Consider the following 18,332-nt stretch of genomic DNA (forward strand, 5'->3'; position numbering starts at 1 on the left):
CTGTACCACTGCCAAGCTATAACAGGGGAGTAAGTAAATGATATCCCTCGTAACCTCGTTATATCGGGATTCTATGGTTTTGCATTGCCCCCCCCCCCCCAACGAAATGGTTCTCTCTCCGTCTATGAGGGTAAACCAGCCCTGGGTATAAGAGGTGAAGTGACAGGGACGGAAAAACCCTCGCCCAAGTCCTTTTCGCTTATTGGGAATTTAGTGAATAGTTACCTAAATACGCTACTAACGTCTTATTCAAAACATTTTTCTCTCGAAGCGTGAGCAAAAATGAGCAAAATTTTATTAAACTTTCCCCGTTTCAGATATCTAAAAACTTAACCCCTGAAATTAATGACGACTTACGGTTCACTCTGTACTGTATGTGCAAACTTTTTATTCAGTTTAAGCGACATTTGTCATAAGCAGCTTTAAATTGTTCAAAAATAGTTTAGATACGGCTAAATTTTCTGTAGGGAAATTCCGTATCTACACGGGGGGAGAGCTCTTTCATCCTGGAATATCCCCTTGTTAGCAGCGTGAATGAGTTGGTCTGCTTTATTGCTATCAATCAACTTTGATAAGCCACTGAGGTTCTCCGTACTTCACATTCCTGTTTTGCTCTATCAGTAGATATTTTCATGCTGACCATCAAGGTCATCTCAGATGATGAGACAGAAAGAAAGAGACAGCGACTTGTGTCGCAGTGTTGCCAACTGGACGGAAATTCCGTCAGAACTGACGGAATTTCAACGTAGCGGAGGGAAAAAAATGGCTTTGACGGGTGACGGATTTTCTGGCGGAAATTACGATTTACATCGTCTTTTGACATTTTTAGCTGCTGTCATTTTTAATTGTTTAATTTTTGGAAGATTTTACTTTTTATTTTAACAGCCCTGCCTGTTCCGTACTACTGTATGTTTAAGAATCCCCTGTTTCAGATTTCCTCGTAATCAAGTTAGATGTTGACAAATTATTATTTTAATCAGGATTGCTAAGTAAGTTGTGTTAAAATTTGCTTTATATATTTATTTAGTGGGTCTTATTTTTAATTTTTTTTTTTCAATTTTGACGGATTCTGACGAATTTCCAGGTGTTATACTGACGGGGATACAATTTATGTGTTGGCAACACTGTAATATACCGAGAACATTATTTATCTTTTGACGATAATGGTAGCCGGATAAACTAGAATCTGTAGCCGAAGACGCTACGATATAGCCACAGGAAGAACCATTTACAAAACTTCATTCGGTATATCTATTGAAGAGAGGGACGGTTTCTTGATGTGGAGTAGCACCCGCTTCCTCTTCCTGTGTCACAATTGTATGATGTCAGTCGTCGTTATTGCCATATGCATTAAGCGATGAATGTGGGATGTGCAGAACAAACGTCATCTGGGCAGTCTAGTCGCTGTTTCTTATACAGGAACTTGCATTAATTTCAGTTGTGAAAACGACGAAAAACATAGGTAATAAACACCTTTCCTCAAGCCTGCTGCCAATGATTCTTTGTTGCACGCAAACCTTTCAGGCGGACAGCGGTCGCAATATTATAATAGAAAGATTCCAATGGTGTGCTGCTTATCAAGTTGTGGTAGCAGATAGTACAAACAAAATATCTCGTACTATAAATGTATGATCAACAAAGCTATGCTGTCAACCCTTGTCGCCCGTGTGCTCCTTCATTCTTCTACTATAGTCATAATCAGGGGGCTGATGTTGATGACTTAAAATCTACTTAAAATTATCATTAAAATGCCCTTAAACTAATGGAAAAATGACATAAAATTAAAAGAAAATGACATTTAAATATTATTCAAAGTACCCGTACTCGCACCACAACTTCTTAAATATTATATTTTTAGTCACCTTGTTTCAATGACTGCCTTGCAAATCTCGGAGAGAGGAGGCAACTTCCTGGAATTTGGCTAAGATAAAGGAAAAGGACATGCAACAAAATGAAAATTTTAAGAGAAAACTATGGACTTGGGCTCTCACTTTAAGAGAGTAACAGAGATTAAGGGTGTTCGAGAATAAGGTGCTTAGGAAAGTATTTAGTGCTAAGATTAGATTAGATTAGATTAGATTTATTTATTTAACCTGGTAGAGATAAGGCCGTCAGGCCTTCTCTGCCCCTCTACCAGGGGGCTGAAGTTAAAGGAGAATGAAGAAAGTTACACAACGCACAACTGCACGCATTGTATTCTTCACTTGACATAATTAGGAACATTAAACCCAGACGTTTGAGATGGGCAGGGCATGTAGCTCGTATGGGCGAATCCAGAAATGCATATAGAGTGTTAGTTGGGAGGCCGGAGGGAAAAAGACCTTTGGAGAGGCCGAGAGGTAGATGGGAGGATAATGTTAAAATAGATTTGAGGGAGGTAGGATATGATGGTGAAGACTGGATTAATCTTGCTCTGATGGGACCGATGGGGGGCTTATGAAAGAGCGGCAATGAACTTCCTGGTTTTCTAAAAGCCATAAGTAAGTAAGGCTACTATTACACTATCAAAGTTCTTTGACAAAGATTTTTTATAAAATATATGGCATTGTAATGGGTTTTCTTTTATAAAACTTTCTTTGATAAAAGATTTCTATGTCTTGAAGCAAATATGGCGAAACGCAAATATAACTGGACCGTTGCTACCACAAAAATTCTGATATCGGAGTGTGAAGGAAATTAAATGTTGTAAATAAATAATTTGTATAATATAATATTAATATCATATAATATTTTATAATAATATGTATAACTTTTCAAGTTCTCGCATTGTAGCTCTTTCAATAAATTCCGATGGATAGGCTACCTCTCTTATCACGTTTTGCAATCCAAAGTTTAACTCACAGGCGTTTCTTTTTCTGTTTCTTCTTCAGTAAAATGCTTATGTAATAACTGAACTAATTGTAGCTAAACAAGCATAGGCCTAATACTGTTCTTCATTCATGGTGCTATAAACTTAACGCGTAAATATTAGTATCAACAAATCCTCGGAACAAATATTAACTGCTGTGGAACAAGTGTTAGGTGAGCTTTTGTTCCTAATTTTAGGTAATCTTTGATAAAATATTTATAAAAGATTTTATGTAGCCCAAATCCTATCTTTTATAAAAGATCTTTGATAAAAATTTCATCACATTCTTTGTCAAAGAACTTTGAAAGAGTAATAGCAACCTAATAGCAGTAGCAGTAATAATAGCAATAGTAGTATTAGTTGTAGTAATGATTATGATGATGTCTTAATCGATTTCTTGTGGGTTCCATATTGTCCCCTTCATGCCAAAACCATGAATGTGCAAAAATTGAGATTTTGAGTTAAGTGCATAAATGAATGTTATTTTTCCTAATCTACCTTATGTCAAAGACGGAAATCTGTATCTTGACTCTTAGAGACGTTATTAGAAGAGTTTGTTGCATGAATGTGAAAGTTGTATTTTCTCATTGTGCCAGAAACATGTGTATACCATGTAATTTGATGTTAATTCATTTTTGTTAGGCCAGATATAAGTATGTGGCACATTGGTTGCTTTGGCGTGTAAAGAACTAACATTTTCTTATACTGTAGTTAATAAACGAATTTCTGAAGAGGAATTTAGGACGCCCACGAATAATTCGTAATGTTTCAAAAGCCCACAGTGAAAAATTCCCTATTTCGGCTTAAATTTGAAAGATCTCACTAATGATACCCAGGGAAAATCATGGTTTTTACTTTGGTCTAAAAAGTGGAACAAATGTTCGTGATGCACTTGCAAAACCAAATGAATCTGAGAATGAATGAGGGTAAAATTATAAGTATATTTTGTATCTTTCTATTATTTCTTGTTCAGAAAGTATTATTTTTTCATAAATGTTAATTTTTATTATGTTCTTTGAGAAAAATTAATTTGTACAAAGATTATTGCAAAATAATATACACTTTCTCAACACTGAGATACATTTTTTGTGATATGTAAGGCAAATAATTTTGTATTTTCTGAGATAATTGAAAAATAATAAAGTTTCATGTCATCCTAAAAGTGATTTTAATGTGTGTGAGCAGTATGCCAAAATAATGAACGTGCTCTAAAAGTAATAGAAATTCAGTTATTGCATTTTATTATTTATATCTAGTTAAATTACATTAATCTATGGTAGCTTACATAGAAAGTTGGTTAAAATGAAGTTTTCCTGAATTTATATGGACATTTGAAATTTTAAACTTGTTTTTCTCAATTCTAAGAAAATCCACATTCATGGTTTTATTTAACTAGCTAGCTAGCGAGTGCAAATTAAATTTATAAAACAAAAATGTTTCTAGCCACTACAGTAAGAGCCAGGTTCTTGTACGGTGTGGTCTTAGCCGATAATATAACATAAAATTTACAAGAACAATTTACTAAATACAGTAATTAACTTAATTGCAGCCAATAAATAACACACATGAGCAAAAAAAAAAGACAAAGAGAGATAAAATACACATTTAATATAAATTGACAATCAGACAGAAGCTAGTGATATTCAATAAAAACATGAATATAGTCGACAGAAATAAAAAGGTAAAAAGTACACACATGTGTTAATATTATATATCATGAATAATTTTATAAATTTCTTTTTTAAAAACTTCAATTTTAAGATGTTTCAAATATGGAAAATGGTTTGTAATTTTATTATAAAGTCTTGGTCCGAAACTAGCACCATGTTTAAGAGCTGCACTTGTATGACATTTAGGCTCAATTAATGGGAAAGTAGACTTCTGTCTTCGAGTACGATATTCATGTCGATTAGATTTATGTTTTATTTGATTTCTGTGGTAGTAAGTTAGTAAACTATATTTATAAATTTCTTCAATAGTTAATACTTTAAAAATCTGTATAAATTAAATTTGTTGGGTAATCCATATTTTTGGTCAGACAAATTTTTATTAATCTTCTGTGTAATAAAATTAATGGATTAAGTACAGATGATGTTACTCCACCCCAATTTATTATACCATATTGTATTAATGATTGTATTAAAGCTAAAAATATTATTCTCAATGCCTCCTTAGTGATAAAATTTCGAAGTATTATAAATTTATAAATTGTCTTTCTTATACTTGTACACATAAAATCAGTTTGTTTATCCCAATGTAAATGCTGATCTATAATAATTCCTAAATATTTGACTTGCGTGGAAGGTGTTAGATGTGGGTAATTACTAGGGAAAGGAAGTTCATGCATTTGCATATTTGTTCTCTATCGTTGTGTGAATATGCTGAAAGTTTACTTATATGAATCACAAATTTCTGAATACAGTGATATTACTTTTATTGTACATAAAAGTGCTTATTTTGCCTTTATAAAAGCATCATATTTTAACATTTATGCAGGGAAACTGCATATTATGTATGTTTATTTGTCTTTCCCTCATTTTTAAAAGTGTGTAACCTCGTAATCACGACTAATTTATGTTTATGAATTTTTAACGTAACGATGACGCCCTCGTCGGGAGCCTCTCAAGTTAGCAATTGGTATTCCTTTACTGCAGTCTTTAGCAGATTTCGATAGAACAATATCCAGTTTAACATCAGTTCCAGGAAATGTAGGAGATAAAGGGAACGAGAAAACAGCAAATATTCTTTCCAAAAACCCTGGCTGTTATCAACTTAAAGAAATTCTGGATATTCTCGAAGGAAAAACACCCCCAAAACCAACAACATTTTCTATAGAACAGCTCACAGTTTTGTGCAAGCCCCTCTTACTTCTTGTGACGTAGAACGAAGCTATGCTGAGAGACAACAGACGAAGAATGACAACAGAAAACATACGTCACTGCTTAGTCGTGAATTGTAACAGCATAAATGGAGCATTCAGCTGAGGTAAGCACTTCAAAATCCATACACTAAACGTAAGTTACGTAACTTATTATTCTATTAAAATAATCTCAGACTGATAATGCATATGTTGTAGCATATTTATCTATTTTTACGGCATAAATGCATACATATTCTTCACGTTTTTAGGACATGAACTTCCTTTTCCTGGTAATTGCAATGACATGAGAGGGACGACAATTTCTCAGCAATACGTATTTTTAAAAGTTAAAATTGGATTATACAGAGATTCGAATATAGCGCATCTAATAATTACGTAGTGTGATGCTTATAAGGACGCTTTTGGCTGCTGTAGCTGTTCGAGGAAACGTGTCTCTCGAAAATAGGCCGCAGAGGAGCTATGCTTGTTGTGTTCATTGGATAGGAGATAATTTATGCGCCGTCGGCAGCCGCGACTACCAGCTGAGCGAACACTTCTGCATGATGGAATATTCCTACGCCCCTAAAGCCGATAACAAGTCTGCTGATAGCGTGACACTCACCAGGAAGAAATGCACATGCCTTCACAGAACAGCGCGACGAATTTTTCGCTAAATATCGAATTCACAATTATCAATTGTTTAATGTTTCGTTTGGCTTTTCATGCCAGAGATCCAGGTTCAAATTCCGCGAGTTGAATCAAATTTTTAATGAACAAAACGAATTCAAATGAAGCCTACGGCAATGACGATACACATAATTTAAATTTGGTGATAAATAATTTTATTTCTATTTATTTATTTATTTAATCTGGTAGAGATAAGGCAATCAGGCCTGACGGCCTTATCTCTACCAGGTTAAATAAATAAATCTAATCTAATCTAATCTACCAGGGGATTACAACTACAATATTAAGAATACAATTACAATTACAATTAATATTAAATTTACAAATACAATAAAAATCAAAGTACTAAAAGATTAACTGATTAATAAAAGCTAAACAGTTTATTGTAAAAGTTAAGAAGAGAGAAGCATTTCTTTTATTGATTAAGTAAAAATTAAACCTACTCTACGCAGTAAGAAAATGCTTAATAAGCTTGCTTTTGAACGCTACTAAATTCCGACAGTCTCTGATGTCACTGGGTAGGGTATTCCACAAGCGCGAGAGCGAGATTGTGTATGATGATGAATATGATGATGTCTTAGATGCTGGTATGGCTAGTATGCGACTATTTTGCGTGCGTGTGAAGAGATTATGATATGATGACAGGTAACTGAAACGGGAGGCAAGGTAGGTAGGTGTAGAAGTGTGAAGGACTTGGAAAAGGAGAACAAGAGAATGAAAATTTCTACGTTCCTTAAGCCATAGCCAGTTTAGAGTTTGGAAGCATGGGGTAATGTGGTCAGTGCGACGAACATCGCAGACAAAGCGAACACAAGAATTATGAACACGTTGTAATTTTTGCGACTAGTTGACATTGAGGTTAGTCAGTAGAAAATCACAATAATCGAAGTGGGGCATTACTAGTGTTTCCACTAGTATTTTCTTGAGTGATAGCGGAAGGAATTTTCGAATGCTGTTTAAGGAATGTAGTATGGAAAGCACTTTTTTGGTAATATGGATTACTTGGTTATTCCAGTTTAAATGCGTATCAAAGTAAACTCCAAGGTTAATGACAGCATACTGCACATAACTGGACATAAATGGAAATTATGTAGAAAGAGAGAGTTTTCGATTAATGACAATGACGAAAAAGTGCGAGTAAAAGAAATGACGTTTCGAAAGTTGCAACTACTGTCATTTTTAGAATAAGTAAGGGAAGAGTCAAGAATATCTGTCTCGTGCTGTTAAAATGGCTAAATCCCTCCATTATACAATACAGTAGAGCTTCTTAGTACCATGACAGTAGAGGGCCAATCCTATCAATTTCCTGATAAAATCAGAATCTGAAAAATGAAGTTGAGCATGACTACTAACTTCATTGGAAGACGGAAGTATGTGGTAATAAAAATGATTATTTTAGTACTAATGTGTGAGTCTATATACGATGAAAAATTGAGTGTGAGGTAACATTCTCTACACCTCAAACCTACTCCACAAAGGTATGGTGTTGTACATTACAAATTACTGCTGAAATATGTTGTGAAGTATGGAATTGTATCTTTCTGTTCCACGAAAGAATTAAAGTGTGCTGTACTGAGGGCCTCGGTTGTGCATTACCAATGAATCGCTCCTATTGCTACGTGACTAACGAGAAAAATATGCTTCGGCACGAATCGGAGTAATGTGGTTATCATGGTCTAGTCACTCTGTCTAGTATATACAGTCACGAAGCTTGAGTTGTTGAGTGTACTAGGAACAACAGACTGTTCCGGCACTATTTAGCATTGTCTGTGATGAGGCGATAGTAGCGATCGTAGTGGGTAATAACTGTCTATGGATGCATATTCCCTACATATTGAGCTTCGTGACTATACTGTATATACTCGATTGTGGTCTAGTCATGGCCATCTTAACAATCACCTAATATACATACATGTAAAAAGTTCTAAAACACAAAGAAATTGTTATATTAAACTCATGTTAAACATGCATTTATATATAAACTTATTCAGTGTTGGCCATGTTATGACTAAGAATGTGACGTCGTGCAGTAGCCTGTCTTTCTCGTTAGCCACGCTAGCGCTACTAGTGACGTATCAATAAACATACTACGTCATAACATGAAGCAGCTGTTTATATTCGTATATAATTCATCGGATTAGGTTATGTTTATCTCTTTAATCTTGATGTATTTTAAGGTAAGTTATACAGCAAAGATTCGTAGATTCGATGAATTTCGTAACCTTGCAATATTATTTATTTTAGTTTATTTATTTAAGGTATATGTACATCCACAAAACGCAAAAAATGATGAAAAATTAGAATTTTCAAAATATGACTATTTTAATAGTGAATTTTCTCCTCTTTAATTTGATATAAGAATTTTCGATTTATGCCTTATTGTTTTTCAGATAAGTCCCATTTTCCAAAATGCTGCGTCATCAGCCACGGTCACTTACATTAAATTTGGAGTGCATTACTTTTGGAGTGATCTTCGTAGCAGTCAATTCCCTCGTCCAGCATTGCTTGTAAAATAAACTTCTTTTTAGTCCCGCAATTTTCAGATAAGTCCCATTTTCCAAAATGCTGCGTCATCAGCCACGGTCATTTACATTTGGAGTGCATTACTTTTGGAGTGATCTTCGTAGCAGTCAATCCCCTCGTCCAGCATTGCTTGTAAAATAAACTTATTTCTAGTCCCGAAATTGATGCATAGATATCTGGGCATGATCATTAGGTTGAAAAAGCTTTTTTACATAATGAAGTAACTTATAATCTTTTACTGTTAGTCATAAAACTGTAAATTTGTGTGTCAATGATGTTGTACGTCATTTTAATAAGAGTCCAAATGTAGAAAGTACAATTCTGAGGAGGATGGGCATAAACCCTGGGACAAACACCATCGCAGGATTTGTTGCATCAACGGAAATAGGGACAAAAATGCCAAAAAAAAAACATTCAACACCTGAAGTTAAAACAAGGCGGAGGTATTTGAGAGGCACAAAGAAGCTGAAACTTGACCGACAAGAAGCTGCTTAAGGGGTGACATATGATGGAGTCTTCTAGGCTCTGAAAGTTTGTGGCTCATTTCCTGTAAATAGTAATTTTAGAATTTTAATTCTTTCAAACATGATATCTCAGCCAAACATGGTGATACCAAGAAGATATTGGTGTCATTTTGAAGCTTGAAATGTCCCCCAGTGCCTGACAATGAGCAAAATAACATTAATATAATTAATAATTATCTATGGATTTTTTACATGATTTATGCAACATAAAATATTATTGTAAGTTACATATATGGTAATATTTAATTAATGTAAATAAAAATAAAAAATAGCTCTATGTCAGACACTAAAAAATAGTTTTAGCTATAAAACAATGAAAAAACTGTGGCTCTATCTTAAAAACTGCATGAACTATCATGTTTCAAGTTGCATGTCAAAATTATAAACAAAATATTTTTTTTTGAAACAATTTAGACATAATTTCAAGGGATCTGTTCACTTCATTCTCTTTCTGGTACCATTCTAAATTGTATAAAAATTTTACAGAGCAAAATTATACAAAACAATTTTTTTTGTATGTAAAGGTGTACATATACCTTAATATGAAAAATGTACGTCCTTATTATTATTATTATTATTATTATTATTATTATTATTATTATTATTATCATGTTCCGCGGTCCCTGCATAATGCTCCTTGTTTCCCATATTAGCCAACAAATGCTACTAATAACGATTTTCACGTCAAAACTTAATTGTTACGAAATTATAAACACTGCAAAATTATTGAAATGGTGTGAAAGGAGATGAAATTGTTCCTTTTGAAGGAAATAGAAGCAAGAAATGATATTCTATATCACATATTTATCAAGAAACATCTTAATATTATGAAATAAATATATTTAAATTGCATTAGTATATATATTCGTTACTCTCCTTTGATTGGTAGAGAATACTTGACAATTCATAGTAAGTTACAAATACTAGTGCTTTTGTGGAACACAATCATGAAGCTTCATTGGTATTCATTCATTTATTTTATTCCATAGATCTTACATGAGCAATGAAACTTTAAGATGTGGAACATGTCAACATTTTACAATATTACAATTACAATTTTTACAAATTTTTATAGTTTTACAATTTAGTAATTTTCTACAATTTTTACAATTTTGTACAATTTTTTTACATTTTGGCGAGATGTAGTGAGATGAGATGAGGTCCGAGGATTCGCCAAAATATTACCCGGCATTAACCTTTTCGGTGGGGGAAACCTCGGAAAAACCCAACCAGGTAATCAAATCAAAGGGGTTGATGCCAAGGACTCGCCATAGACCATCCGGCTTCAGTCCCACGGCTGGGGAAAACCTCCGAAGAAACTAAAGTCCAAAGGGGGATCCAACCCAAGCCCGAACGCAGCTCCGGATCAGCAGCCCAGCGAGTCTGTCGACTGAGCAACATCGATGGCTCTACTAAAAGTATACAATACATAGCCAATCAGATTATTAAATTTACAAACGCAAACGATCATTCATAAGTTGAGCTATATTATAATACAAAACAATTTAATTAAATTTAAGGCATAAACAATTCAACCAGTTGTGATATACAGAAATTGATAATACATATCATGCAAACTACTTCAAATTACAAACACAAACAATTTATCAGTAGAGCTATATAGATTACTATTCAATTTAAAGCATATACAATTCATCGGCCAAATCTATACAAATATATACAATACAAAGTAGCATACTTTCATTAAGCTATACAAATTTGTACAATTAATATCAAGTAGATTAATTCAATTTATAATCATAAACAATTCATCAGTTGAGCTATACATATTACCATTCAATTTACAGTAGGTCTATATACAATACATCAGTAGAGCTACACAGACTAGTAATCATTTTAAGAACATATACAATTCATCAGCCAAACTATACAAACATATACAATCAAATTAGTATTTTCGTTAAGCTATACAATTCATATGAAGTAGATTATTTCAATTTATAAGCTTAAACAATTCATCAGTAGACCTATACAGTATACTATTCAATTTACAGTACATACAATTCATCAGTTATGCTAAACAAAAAATACAATACATAGTAAACAGATTAAGTCACTATAAAAACATATTTTAGTTGAGCTATATAAAATTGTACATGTCATTTAAGTAGAATAATTCAATTCACAAGCATAAACAATTCATCAATATTTGTAATTTGTAATTTGTAAGTATGGAATGGTAAAGTACTACTGTAGAAAAGTCTTTTGTGGAACACAAACTCTAGTATTTTATTACTTACTAGAGATTTTACTAGTAATGTAAAACACCATACCTTTATGGAATAGGCCCCTGATCAGATTACAAGAAAGAAATATTACTTTGAAGGACTACAGACTTTGCTGAAAGACTGAAATCTGCAAAAATTGTATTATTCGATGGACATTATTAGAATATGAGAAAAGGATATTCATTTAAATAACTACCACTTTTAATTAAATTAAATTAAAATTAAATTATGTTTTATTTAACGATGCTCGCAACTGCCGAGATTGTATCAGCGTCGCCGGTGTGCCGGAATTTTGTCCCGCGGGACTTCTTTTACATGCCAGTAAATCCACTGACATGAGCCTCCTGGGCCGGGATCGAACCCGTAATCTAGGACACAGAAGACCAGCACTGTATCGACTGCGCCACCCAGACCGATATCTTTAATGAAGGATTGAGTATGTGGTAATAGTGAGTTTAGTATTATGTTCATGTCTTAACATTCGCTAGATATTTGAGAATTTGTTCTGCATGCAGTAATATTCTATTTAATGAAATTCAAACTTTGCTGAAACACTAAAATTGTAACTACAGAAATTATAATATGTTTGAGCGTTCTTATTTTTACATATATTTGAAAGTAAAATAAGAATTATTGTAAGAATTCACTGAAAGACTAAAATTTTTGGTTGCAATAATTTCTATTCACTGCTCTAATACAGGCCTTTCCAACTGCTGGTTCTGTGACGTCACACGTCTCTGCTCTCGAGCTCCTTGAGAGGGGAAGCATAGCTATAAGAACAAAGAAAGAGGAGTGGCAGTGGAAGGGTTGGATATGTTTAAATAGCGGAGACACAACTTTACCCTCCCTCACGTGCTCTACTAGCTCCGCGCTCCGACGTCACAGGTTGGCCAGTTGGAAATTCATTCATTCTGCCCAAGGACAGGTCTTTCACTGCAAACCCTGCACTCTACAGTCTTTCCTATTATCTGTCTTTCTCTTTGTCTTCGCATATGATCCATAGTAGGCCTATATCTTAATGTCATCTATCATCTGATAGCTTCTTCTGTCCCAAACTCTTCTCCCGTTTACCATTCCTTCCAGTGCATCCTTCAGTAAGCAGTTTTTTCTTCTCAACCAGTGACACAGGCAATTCCTTTTCCTCTTTCAGTTCAGTTTCAGCATAATTTTTTCTTCACCCACTCTTTCCAACACAGCTTCGTTTCTTACTCTGTCCATTTCACACGCTCCATCCTTCTCCATATTCACATTTCAAATGCTTCTATTCACTTCTCTTCACTTAGTCGTAGTGTCCGCAAAAGATGCTCCTTTTTCTATTAAAAGCTTCCTTTGCTATTGCTATTCTCCTTTTGACTTCTTGGTAGCAGCTCATGTTACTGATTATAGTAGGCTATACCCAAAGTTGGAAATTATTGCACTAATATAATTAAGATTCAATATTTGAATATAAGACAATAAAACCTTTCAATATCGGACACTTCCCGCAAATTAAGAGTTGAGAAATGTTCTCTACAGGGAAAATTAGACAAAATGAAACTACTTAGAGGCATGCCTCACTTATTTTAATTTCTTAGTAATCTTGATAATTTTGAAAACAGAATTTTTATACAATAGTACTCATATTAACCCCTTCAGGCCTGGTGTACATTACAGTGTACATTGTTTCTTTTTTTCTTTCTTGGAATGTCTTCGATACTTTAAAATATTAAAAAAAAAATCAATGTGATAGAAATGGAAAATATTATTTTTGAAACATTTCTATACATGAATTAAAAATAAAATTTAAAATTTTGGGGTTCCAGGGGTCAAAATTATCCCCAAATTTTGATTTTCTGTGAAGACTTGATTTGGGAATGTTGGATCCCCAGAATGATTATGTGACCAGTTTTTTTTTTTTCAAATTTTTAAAATATAAATTCAGGTCTGAAGGGGTTAAGAAAAATCCAAAGCGAATTAATAAATTTTAAATTTTAAAGAAATTCAACATATTGTATATTTCTTCGTCGCCTTTTGAATTATATTTCCTACATAGACAAGTGAGCTGAAGTCCGTAGGCATCACCTTAGCAATTAGCCTTTAGGATCAGCTCAAGTGCAGTTCGATCACGATAAAGTACGTGGCGACCCCTGGCATGTCGCGACGAGGAAAGGTAAGAGCATTGGTGGTGGGAACTCTGAAACAGACGACTGTTCACACGAAGACATAGTGTCCTCAGATACGAGTAAGATTACCAGATGACTGAAAATATTTTTCGTGCATCTCATATCCGCTATTGATAACTTCTGAAGTAAAAAATATGTTTATACAAGAAACAAATATCAAGAGTCCTTCAATAACTGTCTATTAAAAATTACAAAATATTACATAGGTTGCAGGAACATATTCTGACTAGCGCTTTCGCTATAATAATAGCATCCTCAGGTCAGACTTTTGCGATGTTATGCTTTTCATATAAAGACATGGATAGACTAGTAACGTCGAAAAATGTTAAAGTACATGACGTAAAAATATAAAAATATGAAAAATACAATGATAAGAGAAATAAAAAGACTTATGAACAGTCTGAAATTTATATATATATATATATATATATATATATATATATATATATATATATATATGGTAGAAAAACCTTCATGAGGTCTCAAAGAATACATAAAAATATTTGACATGTGTGCAGGTGATAGATCACAATTTGGTAAAAAATATGCAGCTTAAAATAGCGACACAGACAATAAAAAGAATAAATTAAAATATTGCTTTGGATCAATCACCACGACGTAGCAGCACATTGTAAAATAAGGTCTTTGGTCTTGGCGTAATAAAAGAAAATGATGTTGTCTGGTCTGTGGCGTGGTGGTGACTGGTGCAATGACACAGTATGAGAGACACGTCATGACGTAAGTGGAGGGGGGTACGTGCCGCAGTGAGAAGAGTTTCTATTGGCTAATTTAAATAAAGGGTTACCGGAACTAGGTAATTGTTCATTAATTAGTGGAACTGTATTATTAAGCGATTTAGCTATGTAAAATTCTTCAGCAACTAAATTAAAAGCTCCATTACTGATGGGTTTTAAAATCTGTAAAGCGTCGGACATATTTTGAAGCTCGTGGCCGTTCTCAATCAAATGGGTTGCGAATTTAGATTTATTACGATTGTGACGAAAATCTGCTTTATGTTCAGAATATCTAGTCCTAAAATTCCTTTTGGTTTGGCCAATATACTTTTTTGGGCAATTCTTACAATGCAGCATGTACACTCCACCACTGGCATATTTATCAAAGTTACAAATATTGTTTGAAATAACATTATTAAGTTTATTACCTGTTCTGAAAGAGACCTTTACATTTTCTTTTTTGAAAAAATTATGCAACTTGTATGATACATTATTATAAAAAGACATTGTGTTCCAATATTTAGATTTTTTAGTATCAGTAAAGGGCGTGAGCGTAATATCTGAATTCTTGTGTAAATGAGACTTTCTTTTAGAAAGAAGTTTATCTATCAATTTTTTGTTGAATCCATTTTCTATTGCAAGTCCTACTATATATTTATATTCTTTTAAATAATTTTTCTTGGAAAGAGGGACATATAGCAATCTATCAATTAAGAAAACAAAAGTGCTATGCTTATGAGACTGGGGATGGCTGGATTGACAGTGAATAGTATGGGTAGTGTTTGTGGGTTTTCTAAAAATATCATAATCAAAACTTTTATGTTTTCTGATAATTTTCAAGTCTAAGAAATTTATAGATTTGTTACATTCAACTTCTATGGTGAATTTTAAGTTAGGATGTAAACTATTGAAAGATTGCAAGATACCTTCATGGGTGTCAGCATGACTCTCAAAAACTAACAAGGTGTCGTCAACATATCTATTGTAAGAAATGATGTTGTGTTTAGCAGCAAGTTTTTCGATATGTCTGTCTTCCAAGCTCTGTAGAAATACGTCGGCTAAAAAACCGGAAAGAGAGTCACCCATCAGTAATGGAGCTTTTAATTTAGTTGCTGAAGAATTTTACATAGCTAAATCGCTTAATAATACAGTTCCACTAATTAATGAACAATTACCTAGTTCCGGTAACCCTTTATTTAAATTAGCCAATAGAAACTCTTCTCACTGCGGCACGTACCCCCCTCCACTTACGTCATGACGTGTCTCTCATACTGTGTCATTGCACCAGTCACCACCACGCCACAGACCAGACAACATCATTTTCTTTTATTACGCCAAGACCAAAGACCTTATTTTACAATGTGCTGCTACGTCGTGGTGACTGATCCAAAGCAATATTTTAATTTATTCTTTTTATTGTCTGTGTCGCTATTTTAAGCTGCATATTTTTTACCAAATTGTGATCTATCACCTGCACACATGTCAAATATTTTTATGTATTCTTTGAGACCTCATGAAGGTTTTTCTACCATATATATATATATATATATATATATATAAATTTCAGACTGTTCATAAGTCTTTTTATTTCTCTTATCATTGTATTTTTCATATTTTTATATTTTTACGTCATGTACTTTAACATTTTTCGACGTTACTAGTCTATCCATGTCTTTATATGAAAAGCATAACATCGCAAAAGTCTGACCTGAGGATGCTATTATTATAGCGAAAGCGCTAGTCAGAATATGTTCCTGCAACCTATGTAATATTTTGTAATTTTTAATAGACAGTTATTGAAGGACTCTTGATATTTGTTTCTTTAAATTTGTTAACTTGTCGGACCAACATGCCTTTCAAATTATGTTTATACAGCTGTTCGTGTCCTTTGTAGAAAATGTCCGCGCATAAGAGCAGGAAAATTTCTAAGTGCCCGTTATTGAGAGGTGTCCGTTAAGAGAAGTTTCACTGTACAGCCCAAGAACACTCACCTCAACATTTCTAAACATAGATTCCTTCTAGAATTCTAGATACTGAGTGCTTCAAACCCATCATGACATACATACTTTCAAAAGTACGGAAATATACACTAAAGAACACAAGAGTAAATATTATTAAATTTACCTAAATTATTAAGAACTAGCCGTACCCGTGCGCTCCGCTGCACCTGTTAGAAATAAATATAAAGTAATTACATAATTAAAATAGGTCGTTTGATCCAGAGAATAACTTTTACAACAGCGCAAGATAATCTGCTTCGCTCATTACCCAATTTTTTTTGCATTGCATTTATTGCATATATATTTTAACACGATTCAATTGAGCATAGTTAAAATTTGAATTATAAAATAATGGATTGCTAAGCTAACGTACTATTACTGCATACTAAATCAATACACTCTCGTTGTTCGTTAATTCTCTGAGATTAAAATGAGTGTACATAAATATTATTTTAAGACATACAGAAAACGAATGTACAAAATAACCTATCAAATTTTCTGTGCATAAGAAGCTATTTTAATCTTACCTGTCCTCGATTCACTCAGACGTTACTGTAATAACATTATAGCATTATGTCCATCTAGAGAAACTACACTTTCCAATGGTGAAATAATAATTAATTATACAAATCGGTTAATTTAGCTTCCGATATTACTTCATACAAACACAGAAACATTCTCTGTAGGCTATGTTTAATAGCTTTCGATTGTTGATGTCCAAGGCCCCTGTTTCGATTGTTGTTGTCCAAGGCCCCTTATAGACGAAGTCATTTGTTCTTAATTCGTAGCACCGTCTTAGATGGCGTTATTTTAATTTTAAAACTCTTTATCTAATTAAATATCAGTCCTATCAAAATTTTGTAAAGAATAAAACTTATCGGAAATCATTTTTAAAGAAACTTTTGTCAAGTAACATTTTTCACAAAAATCAATAGTAAGCGAGATATTTCGATTTATTTAATTCAGGTCCCCTTATAACCCCCCTTTTAAATAAAGTATTTTGAATGCCATATAGCCTAAAATCTAAGTTACAACGAACTTAATTTATATTTCAATTTTCATATAAATCGGTTCAGCCATTATCGCGTGAAAAGGTAACAAACATACAGACATACAAACAAACATTTCAAAAATGCAATTTTCGGTTTCAGGGTTGTTAATTATGTATGTTAGGACCAATTATTTTTGGAAAATCGAAAATTACCAGAAAAATTTCGGCTACAGGTTTATTATTAGTATAGATTTGGACAACATAACAGAATATATAACCTATTCTTCTGATTGTTCACTTATCTATCGGTACCAGTACTTCAGGTGCATGCAGTACGGTACGTTTAATTTTAAAGGCGACAAACTGCGTATTTACAATTATGCTCCATTCATTCTATTCACATGACAGCTGCCAGGAGACGGGTTTGTGCTCAAGGATAATGACTGTGTTAGTCACTAAGTTTATATTACACGTGTCTTATTTTTTCGATAAACCTTGTTTTGCCTTGTTCTAGTGTCATTGAATTGGACAGTACTGATATTCGAAGACACTCTTTTGAAAAACAAACTTTGTCATGTAATAATTTATAATAATATATTTTACGCAGTAAATGATAAAATTGCTGTTTTACTGGAAGTTCTGTCACACGAATTCCTCTTACGCAACGTTTTTGTTCGTAAATACACACCACCTCAATTTTTTTTATTCATACTTCAACATCTATTGTAATCAGTGGCGCCAACTTATATGGGCC

The sequence above is a fragment of the Periplaneta americana genome, chromosome 7, assembly GCF_040183065.1.
Source record: "Periplaneta americana isolate PAMFEO1 chromosome 7, P.americana_PAMFEO1_priV1, whole genome shotgun sequence".
In the NCBI taxonomy this organism is placed as follows: domain Eukaryota; kingdom Metazoa; phylum Arthropoda; class Insecta; order Blattodea; family Blattidae; genus Periplaneta; species Periplaneta americana.